Source organism: Rissa tridactyla, chromosome 8 (genome assembly GCF_028500815.1).
Source record: "Rissa tridactyla isolate bRisTri1 chromosome 8, bRisTri1.patW.cur.20221130, whole genome shotgun sequence".
Taxonomy (NCBI): Eukaryota; Metazoa; Chordata; class Aves; order Charadriiformes; family Laridae; genus Rissa; species Rissa tridactyla.
Genome location: NC_071473.1, coordinates 27,587,012 through 27,603,106, shown reverse-complemented (window position 1 = coordinate 27,603,106; position 16,095 = coordinate 27,587,012). Strand labels below are relative to the sequence as shown.

General features: G+C 46.6%; 1 protein-coding gene across 1 annotated transcript in view; it reads right to left on the bottom strand.

Annotated features, from left to right (window-relative positions):
- The window catches only part of COLGALT2 (collagen beta(1-O)galactosyltransferase 2), a 53,021-nt gene that overhangs the window by 18,264 nt on the left and 18,662 nt on the right, over positions 1 to 16,095 (bottom strand). The window lies entirely within an intron of this gene.

The following is a 16,095-nucleotide window of genomic DNA, read 5'->3' as shown; positions in this document are numbered from 1 at the left end:
CAAAGGAAGCCTGTTAACACACAAGATTTAGGTCCTTTGCCCTTCTCCAGCTGGTAAATTTAAATTAGTCAAATGGAAGCAGAACCTATTTCTTACAGAATCATAGAACTGCCTGGGTCGGAAGGGACCTTTCAGGTCATCGAGTCCAACCATCAACGTAACTCTGACAAAAACCACCACTAACCCATGTCCCTCAGCACCACGTCTGCCCGGCTTTTAAATACCTCCAGGGATGGTGATTCCACCACTGCCCTGGGCAGCCTGTTCCAATCTTTGCTAACTCTTTTGGTGAAGAATATTTTCCTAATATCCATCCTAAACCTCCTCTGGCGCAACTTGAGGCTGTTTCCTCTTGTCCCATTGCCTGTTCCTTGGGAGAAAAACCCGACCCCCCCTGGCTACCCCCTCCTTTCAGGGAGTTGTAGAGAGCGAGAAGGTCTCCCCTCAGCCTCCTTTTCTCCAGGCTGAACACCCCCAGATCCCTCAGCCGCTCTTCACAAGACTTGTGCTCCAGACCCTGCTCCAGGGGCTCCAGGTCAGGAGTGCAACTGGGGGCAGCTCTGCAGATGTTCAAGTCCTTCCTAAGGCAAGCAGCAGAGCCCCACTTCCCCACAAAGACAGAGCATCCCCGTAGCGCAGGCAGGCTCGCACACTCTCCTCTGGCCCCACAGGAATCACAGCAGCTTTTCCATCAAGCAGATCCAGGACTGAACTCTCTGTTCAGTTCATCCACTGGAAAAGACAAGACAGGCCATCTCGAGATGAATGGCCCAAGGTAAGCTGACTGCAAAGGTCCTATCTCTAGAAGCACCAGGATTTTGCTCTGCTGGCTGTATCGTCCTGCAAGCCCACCGTTTAAGCTGGACATCCCGGCTGGGAGCCCATGCACACCGCTGCCTCACCCTATGGCCCAGGGATGGCTCGTGCCAGGACCGGGGGCTCTGCTAAGACACCAAGAGGAACCCCCGTGAACAGTCTGCTAGCAGAGGGAAGTAACTTGCTGCTCTACAGCCCCGATAATTACAGCCAAGGCCTAGAAAGCCACTTGTCTGCAATGTGTAACCTGCAATTAGCAGAGCCCCCACAACTGCCCTGTGTATGGCCACGCTGAGCAGGGAGGTGGCAGGGGAAGGCAGGGATGCTCGACACACACCAGGATGAGCATCAGACCTTCTTCCCCCCACCCTGCTATAGCCGACGAGCAGCAAGGCTGAGGCTGCGAGAGGCTGCTTACTTTCACACTGCTTCCTGACACAGGGCTTACAAGTTTGTGAAAACACACGGAGAAGCTTTGTGCAGAATGTCCCGTTCTGTGAAAACACCACAATGGCCGTCAGTCTCAAACAATGGGATGGGAGAAACCCGCCTGCTTCCTCTATGGCCTCACTCATCCTCCCTGAAAGCAGCATCTGAAGCATGTTTTTTTCCTCGGGGTTGGGCAGTATAGCTGCACAAACTGGAACAGGAGGCACGGATCCATGTCTCTGACAGCAATCACGTGGAAACACTCCCAAAGGAGCTGCAAGCACATCTCTGCCTGGGATCCTCAAGCCTTCGGGTCAGGGGGTGAGTGAGCCAAGTCACATCCCCGCTGCTCCTCTCCAGCACACATTTCCCTGGGACCAGGGCGTTCCAACACCTGGCCGCTCACGTGGTCACGGCAGTTCCCACAGCAAATTCCCTCAAGTCAAAGGGCCGCTTCGTTTTTCCCGGTCAGAAGGCAGGGAAGCACAGCCCCAAGGTAGGACACGGCTTCCGCACCCACAGCTCCACGAGCTCCACTGAGAGTTTACAACCCCTTTATATTCCACTGGGAGTATAAATATTCCCCTAAAGTCCCATGGAGAGACAGTAAAGATGGTGTGAAACACTGTTGAGAGATATTAGATGTTTAGCTTAAATAAGTAAATTTTAATTAGAATAAGTTACTGGGGTTTATAGTACAGTATGATTTATGCTGTTTGCCTAGCTTCACTTAGCATGAGTGGTTAGATTTGCTGAAGCCTTTGGGCCACAATATAGTTAATTTTCTTAGTAATTTTCCTAGCAGCTGGCTTAGCCTTTTAGTATGAGGAAAACATCGATAACACACTGATGTTTTGGTATTTTTTTTCCCTAGGTCTGGGACTTTTCAGTTCCCCGTGTTCTGCCAGCGAGTGCAGGTGCACAAGCAGTGGAAATCAGAAGATAAAAAGACAGCAACCATGAGCAGAGAGTGCAAAGCAACAAGATAAGAGCAGTTAACGACAGGCCTGTCTGGACACAGCAGAAGAATCCAAGAATGTGTTAGATGACCCCAGACCAAAAACCACCCTTGGACTGAGCGATGCGTGAAGAGCACGTGAGGGGCAGGTGTACAGATTGCAAGGGTACAATTGCCCAGGGATTTCTTTGTTCAAAGTCCCTCTCTGGAGGCACCCAGCTAGCTGACCCTGGTGCTCTGCCTTTCAATTAAATTATTTAATTTTTTATAAAATCCGACACCTGAGACTCTGCTGCAGGAAACCTAGGGTTGAGGCTGAAGGAGGAGGGAGCGCGCCTGAGGGTGAGATTGCGTGTGTGAGGAATCAAAAAGGACACCCCTGGGCTCACTGGAGTCTCCCTCTGGGAAGGGACCCCCGTCTGAGCAGTTACAGACTCTGGTGGTGGGGGTGCTTGGGCAATGGCTTCTCCTTAACAACATGTCCCTAAAGGGAGGGTGCTGCAAGGCCATGCTAAGCCCCAACCAACTGCTACGAACTGCCTATTTTGTCCTCCAACTCCAGAGACCCAAAGGCACTTCCCACAGCATCCTCCACCCTACTTGAAGCCAGAGATGCCTGTAGTTAGGGGAGGGCACAGAGGAGGGAGAAAGGGGGCACATGCCAAAGCCCAGAGAGCTACTCCAAGCTATTTCAGGAAAATACCCCCACCCCAAGTCATCTTATGGTCCTCCAGATGAGAACCAGGGCATGAACCCTTTCCAGTTTATGCAATGCAACTGGAAGTTATCATTCCCAGGGGGTTTAGCCTGCTTTAAATTAAAAAGGAATCAAGAATTCACATTTTAAGTTTATTCATAATCAGAGGAACACAATCACTAAAGGTCAGGATGCTTATTTGTTGAAGTCCTGTTTATTAAAACAATACGTAATGAAAGCTCAGCAAGTGAATAGAGGCTGGTTTCTTTGCTATTAACTGTCTCCTATGACAGAGCAAGGCTGGGGTTAGTCATAGCTTCAGGGCTTGCTTTTGACCAAGACCCTGGGTCAGACTGCACTGTCGGTCTAGTTTGCAAGAGTGTTTGACTGGACTAAAACAGTCGTAATGCTGACTTAGTAGAACAGACTAAGTCAAGCTTGTTCCATGTATTTTATGGATTGCAGCTCATCCACTCAAGCCCCTGTTTCAGCACACTTGCTTGGGCCTCCCACAGCCACTGCGCATTTCAGTAGTCTTGTCCTGCTTTCCTCCCCTACTCCAGCTGCACAGTCTGTGAACAACAGCTCCAAAATTCCTAACGTACCAGAGAACTGTGAAAATGGCTTTCTGTTCTTCGTCATCACTGTAGTTGCAGTGTCCCCAAGAAGCTCCTGCTATACAGCGGGACCACACTGCTACTAGCCATCACACAAACCAAGAGAAGATAAATGGTGGCCATCCTGAAGAACGGAGTCCATCTTACACCATACTCTTTGCCAGGACCAGGCTAGCCTTAAGGATCCTGCAAACGCTTAAAGTAAGCACACAACTCCCCCAGAGTCAGGTCTGTGTGCCTGTTTCCCTCAGCAAGCCTCATCCCAATCCTTCTAACCTCCCACAAGATCAGTGGGGTCATGTGGAGGGGTTGGCTATGGTCTGAGGAAGGAAAGGGGAAGCTTCAGCTGTGGGCATGTCAAGCTAGTCATGGTGTTATGCTGGCTGTTCCCTTGGTTCAGCTGGGAGATTTTTCTTTATTCAACTTTGCACCCCCACAAGCCCACAAGTGTATTAGTGGGGAAACTGCAGGGATGTGCAACAAAAACCAAAGTTCACAAATTAAATACAATTTCCTTGACAAAAAACTAAAAAAGTAGAGTCATTCAACCTCAGAGAAAGTTATTAACGTGACAGAAGGCTGTTTCCTCAATTGCTCAGAGCTGCTTCATGAAGCCCAAAACTTTGACTAGCAGAAGCAGCCTTACAGTTGAAAGACAGTGGTTGACAGTTTCTGCAGCTCTGCCCTCAAAAGCTGCCCTTCTTTGCTTCCCCAGGCAAGACAAGGGGGCTGAGGGATGCTCTTCCTGTCACATCTTTGTCTCCAGTTCCTTTAAGATCAGACAGCACAAGTTTTACTGCATGGACACACCATCATCCTGAGAAAAGGGCAGAGCACACTAAAGACTTCTACTACCTGATCTTGCCCTGCACTAAGGGCTGCCTAGGGAAAGAGTTTCCTAACAGTCAAGCGGAGCCCCTCACATCTGGGGTTCTGCACCCTGCTCCTGGTAGGACAGCATGCCCTTGACAAAATTCACCCTGGAAGACCTCAGCAGCTAACATCCCTCCAGACAGAAGTGAGACACATGAATGGGAGCCTGGAGGAATCTCTAGATCCACCCACGAGGAAACTGCTAGAAGAAAATGGCATTTTACTGCCCAGGCTGTAATGGCATTATGTAGAAGGTAAATTCACATCCCAGCAGACCTTTACGAAGACATGGATGAGACAAAGCTCTGGCACAAAGAAAGGACTACCCACCCAGCAGCATTTCTAAGCCCAGAAGTTCTCAAAGGCAATAAAGTTTGTCACGCCCTGGATGAAACATGCCCTATGACTAGTAATTTGGCAAACCTTTGTTTTTCCAGCTTTGAGCCTCAAAAAAAAAAACCCACAAAACAAGCGCAACCAAAAAAAAACAAACAAGCCCAAACAACCCAAGCCATTCCCAAAAGCAATTACCACTATTAGTTTCAGAACAATTCATATTTAATATCAAACAAAAATCAGCACTTGCTGCTATTGTAGCATTTGAACCAGTCCACCTATCCCCTCAGAAAACAAAAAAAAACCAGCAGCTATGGTGTTTGCAATACCACTCTCTGGAAAAACAGGCACAAGACTTTTCCTTTTTGATTCTCTCCCTATTTTTTTAAATGACAACCCCTGCACAAGAAAAACAGGCAAATAAAAGTGTGAGCAGGACTTCCCACTGGCAGCAAGAGCTCCTCAAGCCATAAGAGGCACATCAGTATATTCCCCATTATAAGCACTTCTGTATCAGACGGAAGTTTTTGGAGTTTGTAGGACTCCAAGAAGCCGCATGCGCAGTTAAAACTTCAGTGCTCTAACTCAGATGGGATGGGCCAGTTGGATCCTGTTCATTCTTAATCCATTTTCAAGATGCCGAAGATCTCACCACCATCACTGGTGGTCTATTGCCCATGGTGTACACCTGCACATCTCCCCAGTTCTGGAGAACTGGCTGTCCTTTCCATGGGCAGTGACAGTCAGGAAGGGCTGAGGCACACGGACAGAGCAGCCAACACTTGTGCCGTGTCTATTCCAGTGGGACAAGGCCATGGGATGAGACTGTCCATGTGATAGATGAGGGTAAGGGGGCATCACATGGAAGACACTGTACAGGCAGTGTCCTGTGCTGGCTTCTCTTGGAAGAGGCCTACAGAAGGAGAGGTAAAGCAATACCTCCAATACCTGCAGAAACGCAATTTCAGTCCGCCTAAACTTCTCCTACAACAGTGCTAGTGGAGAGGGGCAGCACAGGCCAATGTGTCCTCTCCGCATGTCCTGCAAGTAAGTTTGATGGTGAGAGCACACCAGGTAAGAGCTGTTGTCAACTCTCCTCACTTGCCTGTCCTGGAAAAGTGGTTTTACTACAATCTCTGATCCTTACTGGTCCATGGTACGCACTTGACAGGGTGAGGAGAGTGGATCACCTCAACCCAGCTCCACTTAGCTCACCGAGAACACAGCTTAGCAGCCCACATGGCCCTTAGACCAAAGCAGTGCCTAGATATTTTTTTGTGTGTATTTTTTGGAAGCAGGTTGGTGAACACAGTACTATTATTTGAGTTTGAGTCTATCAGCATTATTCTTGGCCTGGAGTTGGGTTCAAATCATGTTTTTTGAGTGAATCAGTTTGAAACACTTGTGCAGTGAAGAGTAAGCAGGACCTACAAGAAGATGCGCTAAGTGCAAGGCCACAGAAGAGGAGAGGTGAGCTGTCTGGCTCCTCATTCTCCAGTGTCTCATCATCTTCACAGTTCTCTGCTGGACTTGCTCACACTTTTAACATCTTTCTTCACCAAGAGGGCTCAAAACCAGACGTGGTATTCCAGATGCGATCAAACAAGTGCCTATCAAGAGGGGAATAACACCTGCCCTTGATCTCCTGGGTTAATTCTGTTCATGCTGCCTCACGTTCAGGTTGCTGAGATCCCCAGGTCCATAGGACCCCCGAGGCCTTTTCAGCAGAGCTGTTCCCCAGCCTGCATCACCGCAAAGGGTTCTTCCATGCCAGGTGCAGGATCTGATGAAGTTCAAGAGATTCCCTGCAGGCAGGTCTCAACTCAAAGCCAACACGCTCTGCCTGCAACTAGCAATTGGGGGAGAAGACTTAAACAGCAGGTTTTACAACCTAAAGCCTGTGCGACACAACCAGGAAAGACTGGTGGAGTGACAAGGAAAAAAATAATTTAAATTCCTGCCACTCTTTTCAGAAAAGAAAGTTTAATTTATTAAACTGGAATAGACCTCCAGATGGACACTCCTATTCCAGTAACATGGCAGCTTTTTCCACTCAGATTTAAACCCGTTTCCAATAAATAGAAGTTAAATTTTAGAAAAGTTCGAGTGAGAATGTTCATATAGGGGCTTATGTCGGCATAACTATAACCACTTCAATATTTACTTTGGCTTTAACCAGTAGTCTTACCATGGACACAAGTCCTCATTGTCCATACTCAGCAAAGTACCCCCTCCCAAAAAAACTCAACTACCATGAATAGTGGAAAAGTAAGCGCAACATTAAGCGCCTACTGTTTTAATTAAGTAACACGTGAGTAGCAGCACACAAGGAAAACTGTTCCTTTTACAGACTGCTCATATTTTTAGCCTGATAACGTCTCCTCAAATGATGTTTGCAAGAGGGAGTTAATTTAGGATTTGATGGTTATCCTCCTCTTCTCTCCTCCAAAAAAAGAAAAAAATAAATGAAAATCACCCTTTTTCACTTCACATCCCAGCCTGCTCTCCTAAGCTATTTACAGTTTATTTACCTCAGGCACTGGGTCAGAGGAGATAATTTTCACCTTCACCATCTGTATAGGAAAAGTACTGCAGGACAAAACCAACACTGTGTGCCTCTGGCTCGTCAGAGTACGGGGCACGTTGTAACACTAGTTGTGGGAAACACTATGGCCAGGGCCCTGCAGTAATTTTCCTACTGAATTTAACATTTACCAACTCTTCCCTTTGGCAAACAGGGAGGGAGGGCTTCAAACAGGGGTAAGTACTTCATGTTCAAGAAATGTGTACTGCAAAGCAGAGTCAGAACTGGAGGCCATAAGACTTCCAAAAACGAAAGCCATAAGGAGGATCCTTTCCCTTTCTATCAGTGTTTTGAAGAATGTAGGGCTTGAGGGGGGTGTTGGGTTCTCCCTTTATTGCTAAGAGAGCCAAACTCAGACACCCAGGTTCAACTGGGCCCTTCCAAGCACATACCACGGATGACAATGGTTCAGGATGCTGCTGATGGCTGGGGTTGCACTGAGAATGGCTCACACGAAGGGGACATCCACGGCTTTCCAGGGCTCCTGCTGCTTCTACACACTGCAGGACTGAGTTTGAGCGTGTAACCAACCCCCAGGAAAACACAGAGATATCCATTTTAGCTGCCTCCCTTGGCTCCTCTCTGCCTGCAGCCAGGGATTCGATTCACCCACGAGGCTTGCTATGGGATGTAGTCCAATATCGAGTTCCCCTGAAACAAGAGCCACAGGTTGGCCACATGCCCTAAACCCGCAGGGTCTCATTCAAATCAAAGCCCCAAAGTCAATAGAAAGCCTGTTAGCAGATCACTCCTAACAACTGTAGCACAGAAACTGGTGACAAAAGCACAAGTAACTCACCTTGGCCATCTTCCACAGAACAGAGCCACAATAAAGCGTCCAGAGAGAGGTTACATCTCAAAACAGTGATGGAGGAAGAATATTTCTGTATGCTGTGTTCTACAGCTGTGCTAGCAGAGAGGCCCGAGTACCCAGGTTGGACCCTGAGCCCCTCCTGGCCCTTACACATTTGAGGTAGTGAGATAGAATGAGAAGGAATTCACCTGTGGAGCCCGATCTTTCCTGTTTTATTAGGGATAATACATGGGGAATATAGCAGTTTGGGTCTGGCTCTCTTACTGTTTGTTAAAGTTTGGCAAGGCCACTTAGCCTGCCACCTTCCAGCTTATTAAGAAATGCTGAATTCTACAGTTATTCCTAAGGAAGTTACCTCCCACAAGCATAAACCCTTACAGGAATCTGGATAGTCTGGACTCTCCGGAGAAACCTTGGGGACAGAGAAGCGCTGTCACCAAATGGCTTGGTCTTTGAGCAAGCAGAGCGCCCACTCTTGCTCTGAGGGCTACAGCCAAAGCTGGCCCCACCAGACGCTTCAAGGGGAAAGCTCAGCCCTCGGAGCAGGACTCAGCATGCTCGTGACAACCTTCTTCCCCGAGCTAGCAGCACCAGGGAACACCAGGGATTTCAAACCCCAGAGCACCAGAAAAGCCGTGCTACTCCATCCAGCAATAGCCATTACCAACAAGCTGCTACAATGGTCCAATGCTTTTTACCACAGCACTAACGACATGATGAACAGCACGGCATGTGAATTTTAACAGCTTAAGCTGAACTAAAGAGACAGCAGAACTAGGGAAGACAGCAAGGTACTTATAGCTCTGTAAAGGCTCATTAGGCACCTCTGAACTGTTTGGATCCTGCAGCAAAAGCCTTCCACTTTCAGTCACTTTGGGCCACTCAAAGAGCTCCCTGGTCCGAGTGGTGACCTGAGCTCAGTGTCACGCAGGCGACCCTGACTGATGGCTGTGCTTATTCCGGGTGTGAATTCAGCCCTGCCAAAAATAACTGAAAAACTAAAACCCAGCAATGGAGTCCTAATATGAGTCTAACACAAATTTGGATTTAGATTTCCCAAAACAAGTGGTAAATGAAGTAACAGACGACTCATTTCTCCCTGCCTTTTTGTTTGAATACTGCCAGACTTAGAAAACCAATTCAAAAATACAAAAACCTCCAAACTGTCAGTTTCCACCGTGAACCAGTGATGAATTACCTTGACTAGGAAATAGTACAGCTGTGACAGACTGGCAGAGAAGGTACGGATCCTAAAGGGGAGGAAAAAAATTCAAAACAAGACAGAGGCAAAATGCTTCTGAAGCCCAGGGAGAGGGAGTCTGCCAAGGCAGTGGAGAGCTACCAGAAAGCAGCTGTGGTGTTCCGACAGCCTCATAACTATGGCTCTACCACCTTCGCCCTGAGGGCCACAAACCCTACTGACCTCAAAGCAGCAGGCTTTTGCTGCCTCTTGCATGGCTTGATGCACAAGTGAAGAGCTGTTTGGCACCCAATTGTCCACTATACCCCAATTTCTCAAAGTCTAGTGTTTCATTTCAGCTGTGAAAACATCCTTTTTTATCACAGAGGAGCAAGTGGAGCTGTTACTATCAACTACTTCATGTTCTCCTGCTCAGGACCTTCTCGCTCCCCCACCAACAGGCAAGTATGGCTTTTGTTCACGCAGCACCAAGGAGGCTCTGTTAATAAACAATTTCCTTTTAATTAGAAACACTCTGTTGCTTTTGCTTTGTGCTGCTAGCTCTACCTTGCACCTATTAATCCCAGACTTGATACCTCGAATCTCACAGATATCAATGGGATCCCAGGATAACGCATTATGAGATGCCACCGAGCTAGCTCACAACAATGCAGTTCAGAGACCGTTAACAGATTTAAACCTTCCTTGCCCCCACTTATTTTAGCACAATTATGCTCACACACTTCATTAATAAGGCCCGAACATTCAGGCCCAAGTTCAAAGAACTATTTAAGCATTTAAACAAGTTGCTAAAATCTTAATGTATGTGTAAGACTTTTGGGTTTCGCAGGGACCTGGCATTCATTCTAAGGTTTTCCTTAATTAAGGACAGACTTTAATTAAGGACAGACTTTTGGAAGTACCTTCTTTTGGTTTTTTCAATTATTTTAACGTGGTCCCCAAGACGTGAGCTCCCAGAGAGGGGGTCTGAGCCCAGATGAGTGGCAGGGAGCTGTGTGGGAGCGTAGAGCCAGCGACAAGAGCAGCGATAGTCTCCAGGCTGGGCAGCCATACAAGAACAGGACCTCACACTAGAGGAATGCAACAAATCTCTCTCTTCTCTAACTTTCTCCCCATGCCCTTCAGCAGCTTGTGGATAATGGATTTTGCTGGCAGCAGCAGCGATTTTAAAACCTTCAATGATCTTCCAAGCCCAAGTGAGAGAATGATTCACAGATGTATATAAGAGCATACATACTTTCGTATGCACCAGGATCTCTCTTTACGCACTACCTCAACAAATATCTCACTTTCTTGTCTCTCACACCCCAAGATCAGGTTGTCTCTGATAGTACAGAGCCATGACAGGTATGTGCTTCAGCCCAGCGGGCACAGACACAACAGGGGAATCAACTGCTCCCGAAAAGAGACATCAGACTAGGGCTGCTTGTGGCTGCCTCATGCTAATAGTCAAAAATCCACGTTTAACAGCTTCTCTGGCATCCGTGTAAGGGGAATTCTCTTGCAGTGCAAAGAAGGTTCCTGCCACTTCAATCCCAAGTCCTTCTTTGTCTTGCTTTAGGTCTCCCCACGGTCTCCCCGCTGCAGACATAGCCTCAAAAGAGACAAAAAAAAAAAAAATCTCCATCTGGCCTTGTGAATATTTCCAAGCAGACTTGGCTTCAAGGGAAAAATTCCCATAAGGAAAGCCCAGGAAATCTCATACGCACAGGATCAGGGCTGTGACTAGCCTCTGAAATCAATTTGCTCAAATGAGGAATTAATTGCAGCAGTTCTGTAATTTCTGGAGGGATAGCTTGTTCCCACCAATGCTAATTGGGACACCAGCTAATGCAGCTAGTCAAGATGAATGGAAGTGTGTAAGCCACTGGGAAGGAACGCTGGTATTTAGAAATATTTTTTAGCTCTGGTAACAAGAAACAGATAGGTTTTAAAGGGCGGAATCTCCTCAAATTTAGGTCTTCAGTACCACTGATTTTTCAACGGGCACACTGAGTATGGGTCCACACCGCATTACTAAGGGTCCCCTCAAAACAGAAACATCTGAGAAGCTCTCAGCCTCTGTACCAAGCCTGCAGAAGAACAAGTGCAAGGCTCCCACAGGCTGCCTTGCCTCCAGTGAGAAGACTCAGAACATGGACCACTAGATGCCCAGTTATCAAAGGGAAAGGCAGACCCAAGTCATTCCACTCAGTGGCTTACTTTTGTAATTTAGGTTTGTTGGGTTTTTTCTTTTTCCTTTTCCCCCCAAAATTACAGCTGTGCCCTACGAGTATCAGTAAGCACACAGTGCCTGCACCTCAGCCCCACATCACCCAGTGAGAGCTCTCATCCAGAGGTGTGTCTTATACTCTTTACAGTTGCACATATACAATATTGAAATTTTCAGAATGTAAAAGTAGATTTTACAACGTGCCAGGAAAGAAAACCTAGTACCTCTCTACATTTTCTTTTACCTTCCCCTGAACCTCACCTCCTTTCCAAGCTTACAATAAAGGTCCAAAGCTTGTCGTTATTACTGCAAACTAAGAACTCTCTTTTGCCAAGGACAAAGCCATTGTCCATACTGTCATACTGGTATGGATGGACAGAATTCCTTTCCTTTGAAGCAGGCAAAGAATAATGGAATACTTATCTCAGGGTTATGCCAACATGAAGAGAACAGGATTAGATGAACATAACCAAGTTATGTGGCTGAGACAAGTACACTCCATTCTTCCGAAGTGTTTAAGAATGTACCTTACCAGACAAGATGTTTTTAGGAACTCTTGACTTAAAATATGAAATACAACTTATTTTCCACTATGAATGGATTTTCATTCTAATCATATCCTACAAGACTTAATCAACGTCATTTTAACACACATAGAAAAACTTTGTATTGTAATCCAAATACTGTACAATTAAACGCCTACAAATAACAGTGATTTTTCATCACTTGTTCCGTGGAGGCTGACAGAAACAATGTAAGAATAGGAAATGGAACATTTTTAATCATGTCACTAATTAAGAGGAGTTCGAGGAGCAATAAGAAACACACCAAGCTAATTCTGGAGCAGTGGAAAATTCTTTTCTTTTTCACCAGTTGAGAATCTACTCTGATCTGGAAACTGGAAGGATGTTTTGTGTGATGCTAGAGTGAGTTTTACACAATAATTGACCCTTTCATGTGAAAACTTTGCTGATACGCAACAATAAAGACATTCTTCCCAGGTTTTCAGCCAGCTTTTCTTTGAGGCCATAGGAAACATAAAAATTCAAACCAGAATAAGACAGAGGAAGAACTCAATGAGTGCTAGTAACAGTGTTCTCTGAGATGAAACCCAAATTTAGCATCTGGAGAAGAGATTTGCTTCAGAATAGGGAAGAACCACAAGTGAAATATAAGAACAGGCCAGAAGCTATTCTTCCTACAAGCAAAGTGGCAAAGGATACTTGGCTACCCAGAAAGATTTTGCCTCTGGAAAGAGAAAATAGATATGTTTACAAGGGCAGGAGATGCTCAAAGTCAAGTTGGTACGTTAAGAAAGTTAAGCTCAAAGTTAAGTAAGGTATTTTTAGAAGGGCAGGAGATGCTCAAAGTTAAGTAGTCACTGAAAAGCAACACTATTTCTTATTTTTGCATCAGTTGGAGATTCTCTGGAACTTCAATCTCTGTACACAGCTTGATGCAAACATCGCTGAAATACACAAGGGATGTCTTTCACCTCCAGTGAGCTTCTGATTACAGCTCACCAGGTTTCTGATATTTGGGGAAATCCATTCACTCTATTCAGTAGTTTACAATTTTAATTTATCTTTCCAAAAATGTAAGCTTTCTTTTCAAGCAGCTATGCAGGTGGAGCATAAGTAACAAAGACACATCACCATCACGCATCAGTAAGTCCCTGGTATGCATTAATTTTAAAATCCAACTTTTTTCTATTGAAAGCACAGGTATAAAGTCAATGTAACCCAACTGCGGGGACTCCCGTTAGCCCATGGAACAGGACCAGCAGGTTGCACAAACGAGCTGTGCTGCGCTAAGTGCTCTCAGCATCCAGCAGATTTTGCGCGAGCAAGGCGTAGGCTTCCAAACCGATAGTAAGAGGGCAAGGAACGCGGAATGAACGGGCCATCAGGCAAACACGATGATGAGAGTCCCCAGTGCCCCTGAACAGGAAGGACACACCTCCCCTGATGCTTGGTCAGCCTCTAGCCTGGGTTAAACAAACTAGGGCTGCTCTACAGCAAAGTCACTACTTTTTGTTATCATCTTTCAACAAAACCCCTGTGGAGGAAGACCAGGCAAATAGGACTGACACCTCACCGTGTTTATTTGAAGCCAGTTCTGCACTTAGGGCAGATTTCCATCCAGACCCTGTGCCTCTCCAGTGGACCAGGAATTCCTTTGCTGTTGCTGCAGGCTGAATGGAACTGTCAACAGGACAACAGCACCAAGCCCTCCAGACCTAGTCTCCAACAAGTTGCTACCTGCCTACATACTCAGGTGTGCAGAGACATCACAAAGAAAACCTCAACAGTAAAACATTTCACACGCATGGGGCAATTTCTGAAAAATGTGGCACAAATGCTAGGAGATATCTTCCAGATCAGCAAGTCCTGAAGACTTTGAGGATTCAGGTACACACTCACTGAGCAGTAACTTGCAAAATTCTATCTCTGTAGGCTTTTGGACAAAGTCATATTACAGTGCTCTGTACTGAACTTGCATGACTTAATTGACGACCCTGTACTTTTCTGCAACCCGAGTGCCCACCTCCTGAGAAGGCTCTCTTGATCAACACCCAAAGTTAGAAAAAGCTGAGGCACACATGTGCCCCGCGGGTATTCATCCATTCCAACAGAAGCAACAACATGGCTTTGCCCACAAAGGCTTGGAAAAGGGGAGTCACAGGCAGGAAGAAAGTCTGGGTTCAGTCACCATCCCAAGTTCAGAATTGCTTGAGTACAGCAGCACGGCCAAAGAGATACTCTTTATGAGGGAGTAGAGTGATAGGATGAGGGGGAACAGTTTTAAACTGAAAGAGGGGAGATTTAGATGAGATATAAGGAAGAAATTCTTTGCTGTGAGGGCGGTGAGCCCCTGGCCCAAGTTGCCCAGAGAAGCTGTGGCTGCCCCATCCCTGGAGGTGTTCAAGGCCACGTTGGACGGGGCTTGGAGCATCCTGGGCTGGTAGGAGGTGTCCCTGCCCAGGGCAGGGGGGTGGCACTGGGTGGGCTTTAAGGTCCCTTCCAACACAAACCATTCTATGATTCTATTATCCCAGTGGCAATACCAGCAACCATGAGAAGTATCCCATCAGTTTCCAGAGGGCTAGGATTCTTCTTAGCACTCCTGGAGCATGCAGGCCAATGGGCCCAGCGCAAAGCATTATATTTCCGTTGCACCATCCTACAGAAGTGTCTAATCATGAAAGACACCGAGACAAAACGGAGGACACTCAGCATTTGGCTGAAGAACTCCTGGCCCTCCGCATAACCTGCCCTCCAACAGACGGGGGCCAGCCCTCAGCTCCTCCGTCTGCTGGCAACGTACACGCTGGTATTCGCTTACACCTTCCCTGCTCCAGCTCTCTGCGGCTCACTTGCAGCGTAGCTGTTGAGAGAAATTAGCTTGGCCAAGCCTACACTACAAATAAATCCCCTGGCCAATTTGCACTCAGAAATATGACTCTGCACTTCTCCTTCATGAAAGAACTCACTGTCTGGGCATGGAGAGGGCTGCGGTAGGAGCATGTACCAGATGAATAGATCATTACAGACACATGGAGAAATCCCAGCACTGCTGTCCAAGCACAGAGCATTGTTGTCAAACGCAAAGCTCTCTCTGCCATGCTCTCACACAGGGAATTTTGCCAAGTTTAAAGGTTTAGACCCCAAGATAGCGCTCCAGGCTTGCCTTGCACAGGCAAAAGCACTTACAACAATTTAATAAGTTTTTCCTCATTGCTTATGCATGTGAATCTCTTTCCACTCTGATAGCCTGCAATGCTACCACGAGGGGTGGATGGTACAGAATACAAATCCAAGCCCAGCCAGGAAGAGTCCTTCCCAAATACCAGAGCAGATCAACCTCAGGTACATGGGTGAGTTGTACCAGGCAGCAGAGTTACAGAAACAAAGTTAGCAAGACTTTTTCAAAGGAATTCAACTTCAGGATGGCTTGAGAACAGTGGTTTTCAAACTGTGATCAGCAGACATCTGTGGGTTATTTCTAGTTTGTTTGTGAAAAGTAACTTTAAAAAAAAATGCCTAGCATACATAAGTCCAAGTTTGCTATGCAGGCACCTGCATTCCCACAGGAAAGAAGTATTGAGTTTACGCTCAGCCGACAGAACACCTTTCCCCTTTCACTTGTCCTAGAAGGCTCCATACCAACGCCCTCATCAGAATCAATTCCTCCATCTCAAACTTTACCATGTGATCCCCAGCACAATCTTGGCAGGCAGCACCATGAGCCCTCTGTGCACCTAGAAACTCGTATAACTTTTGACAATAACTATAACTTGAGTTTATTCTTACAGTGCAAGATAACAGGATCAAGGCTGGCACAGGCACATAATAAACACTCCTGCTTCCCTGGGAGGGCTGCGAATTACTGGGTGCCTACAGGCAAACCGGGCAAGCGTGAGGGCAATAAAACCCCAGGTGCTTACAACATTTAGTACAGACACAGAGGAGTAGAAAGAGAAGTAAATTTCTTGGCTGCTTCTTCTCCAGCCCCCGTACCGGCAAGTGAGCATCCTCTGGGATGGAAAGTGTTAGCA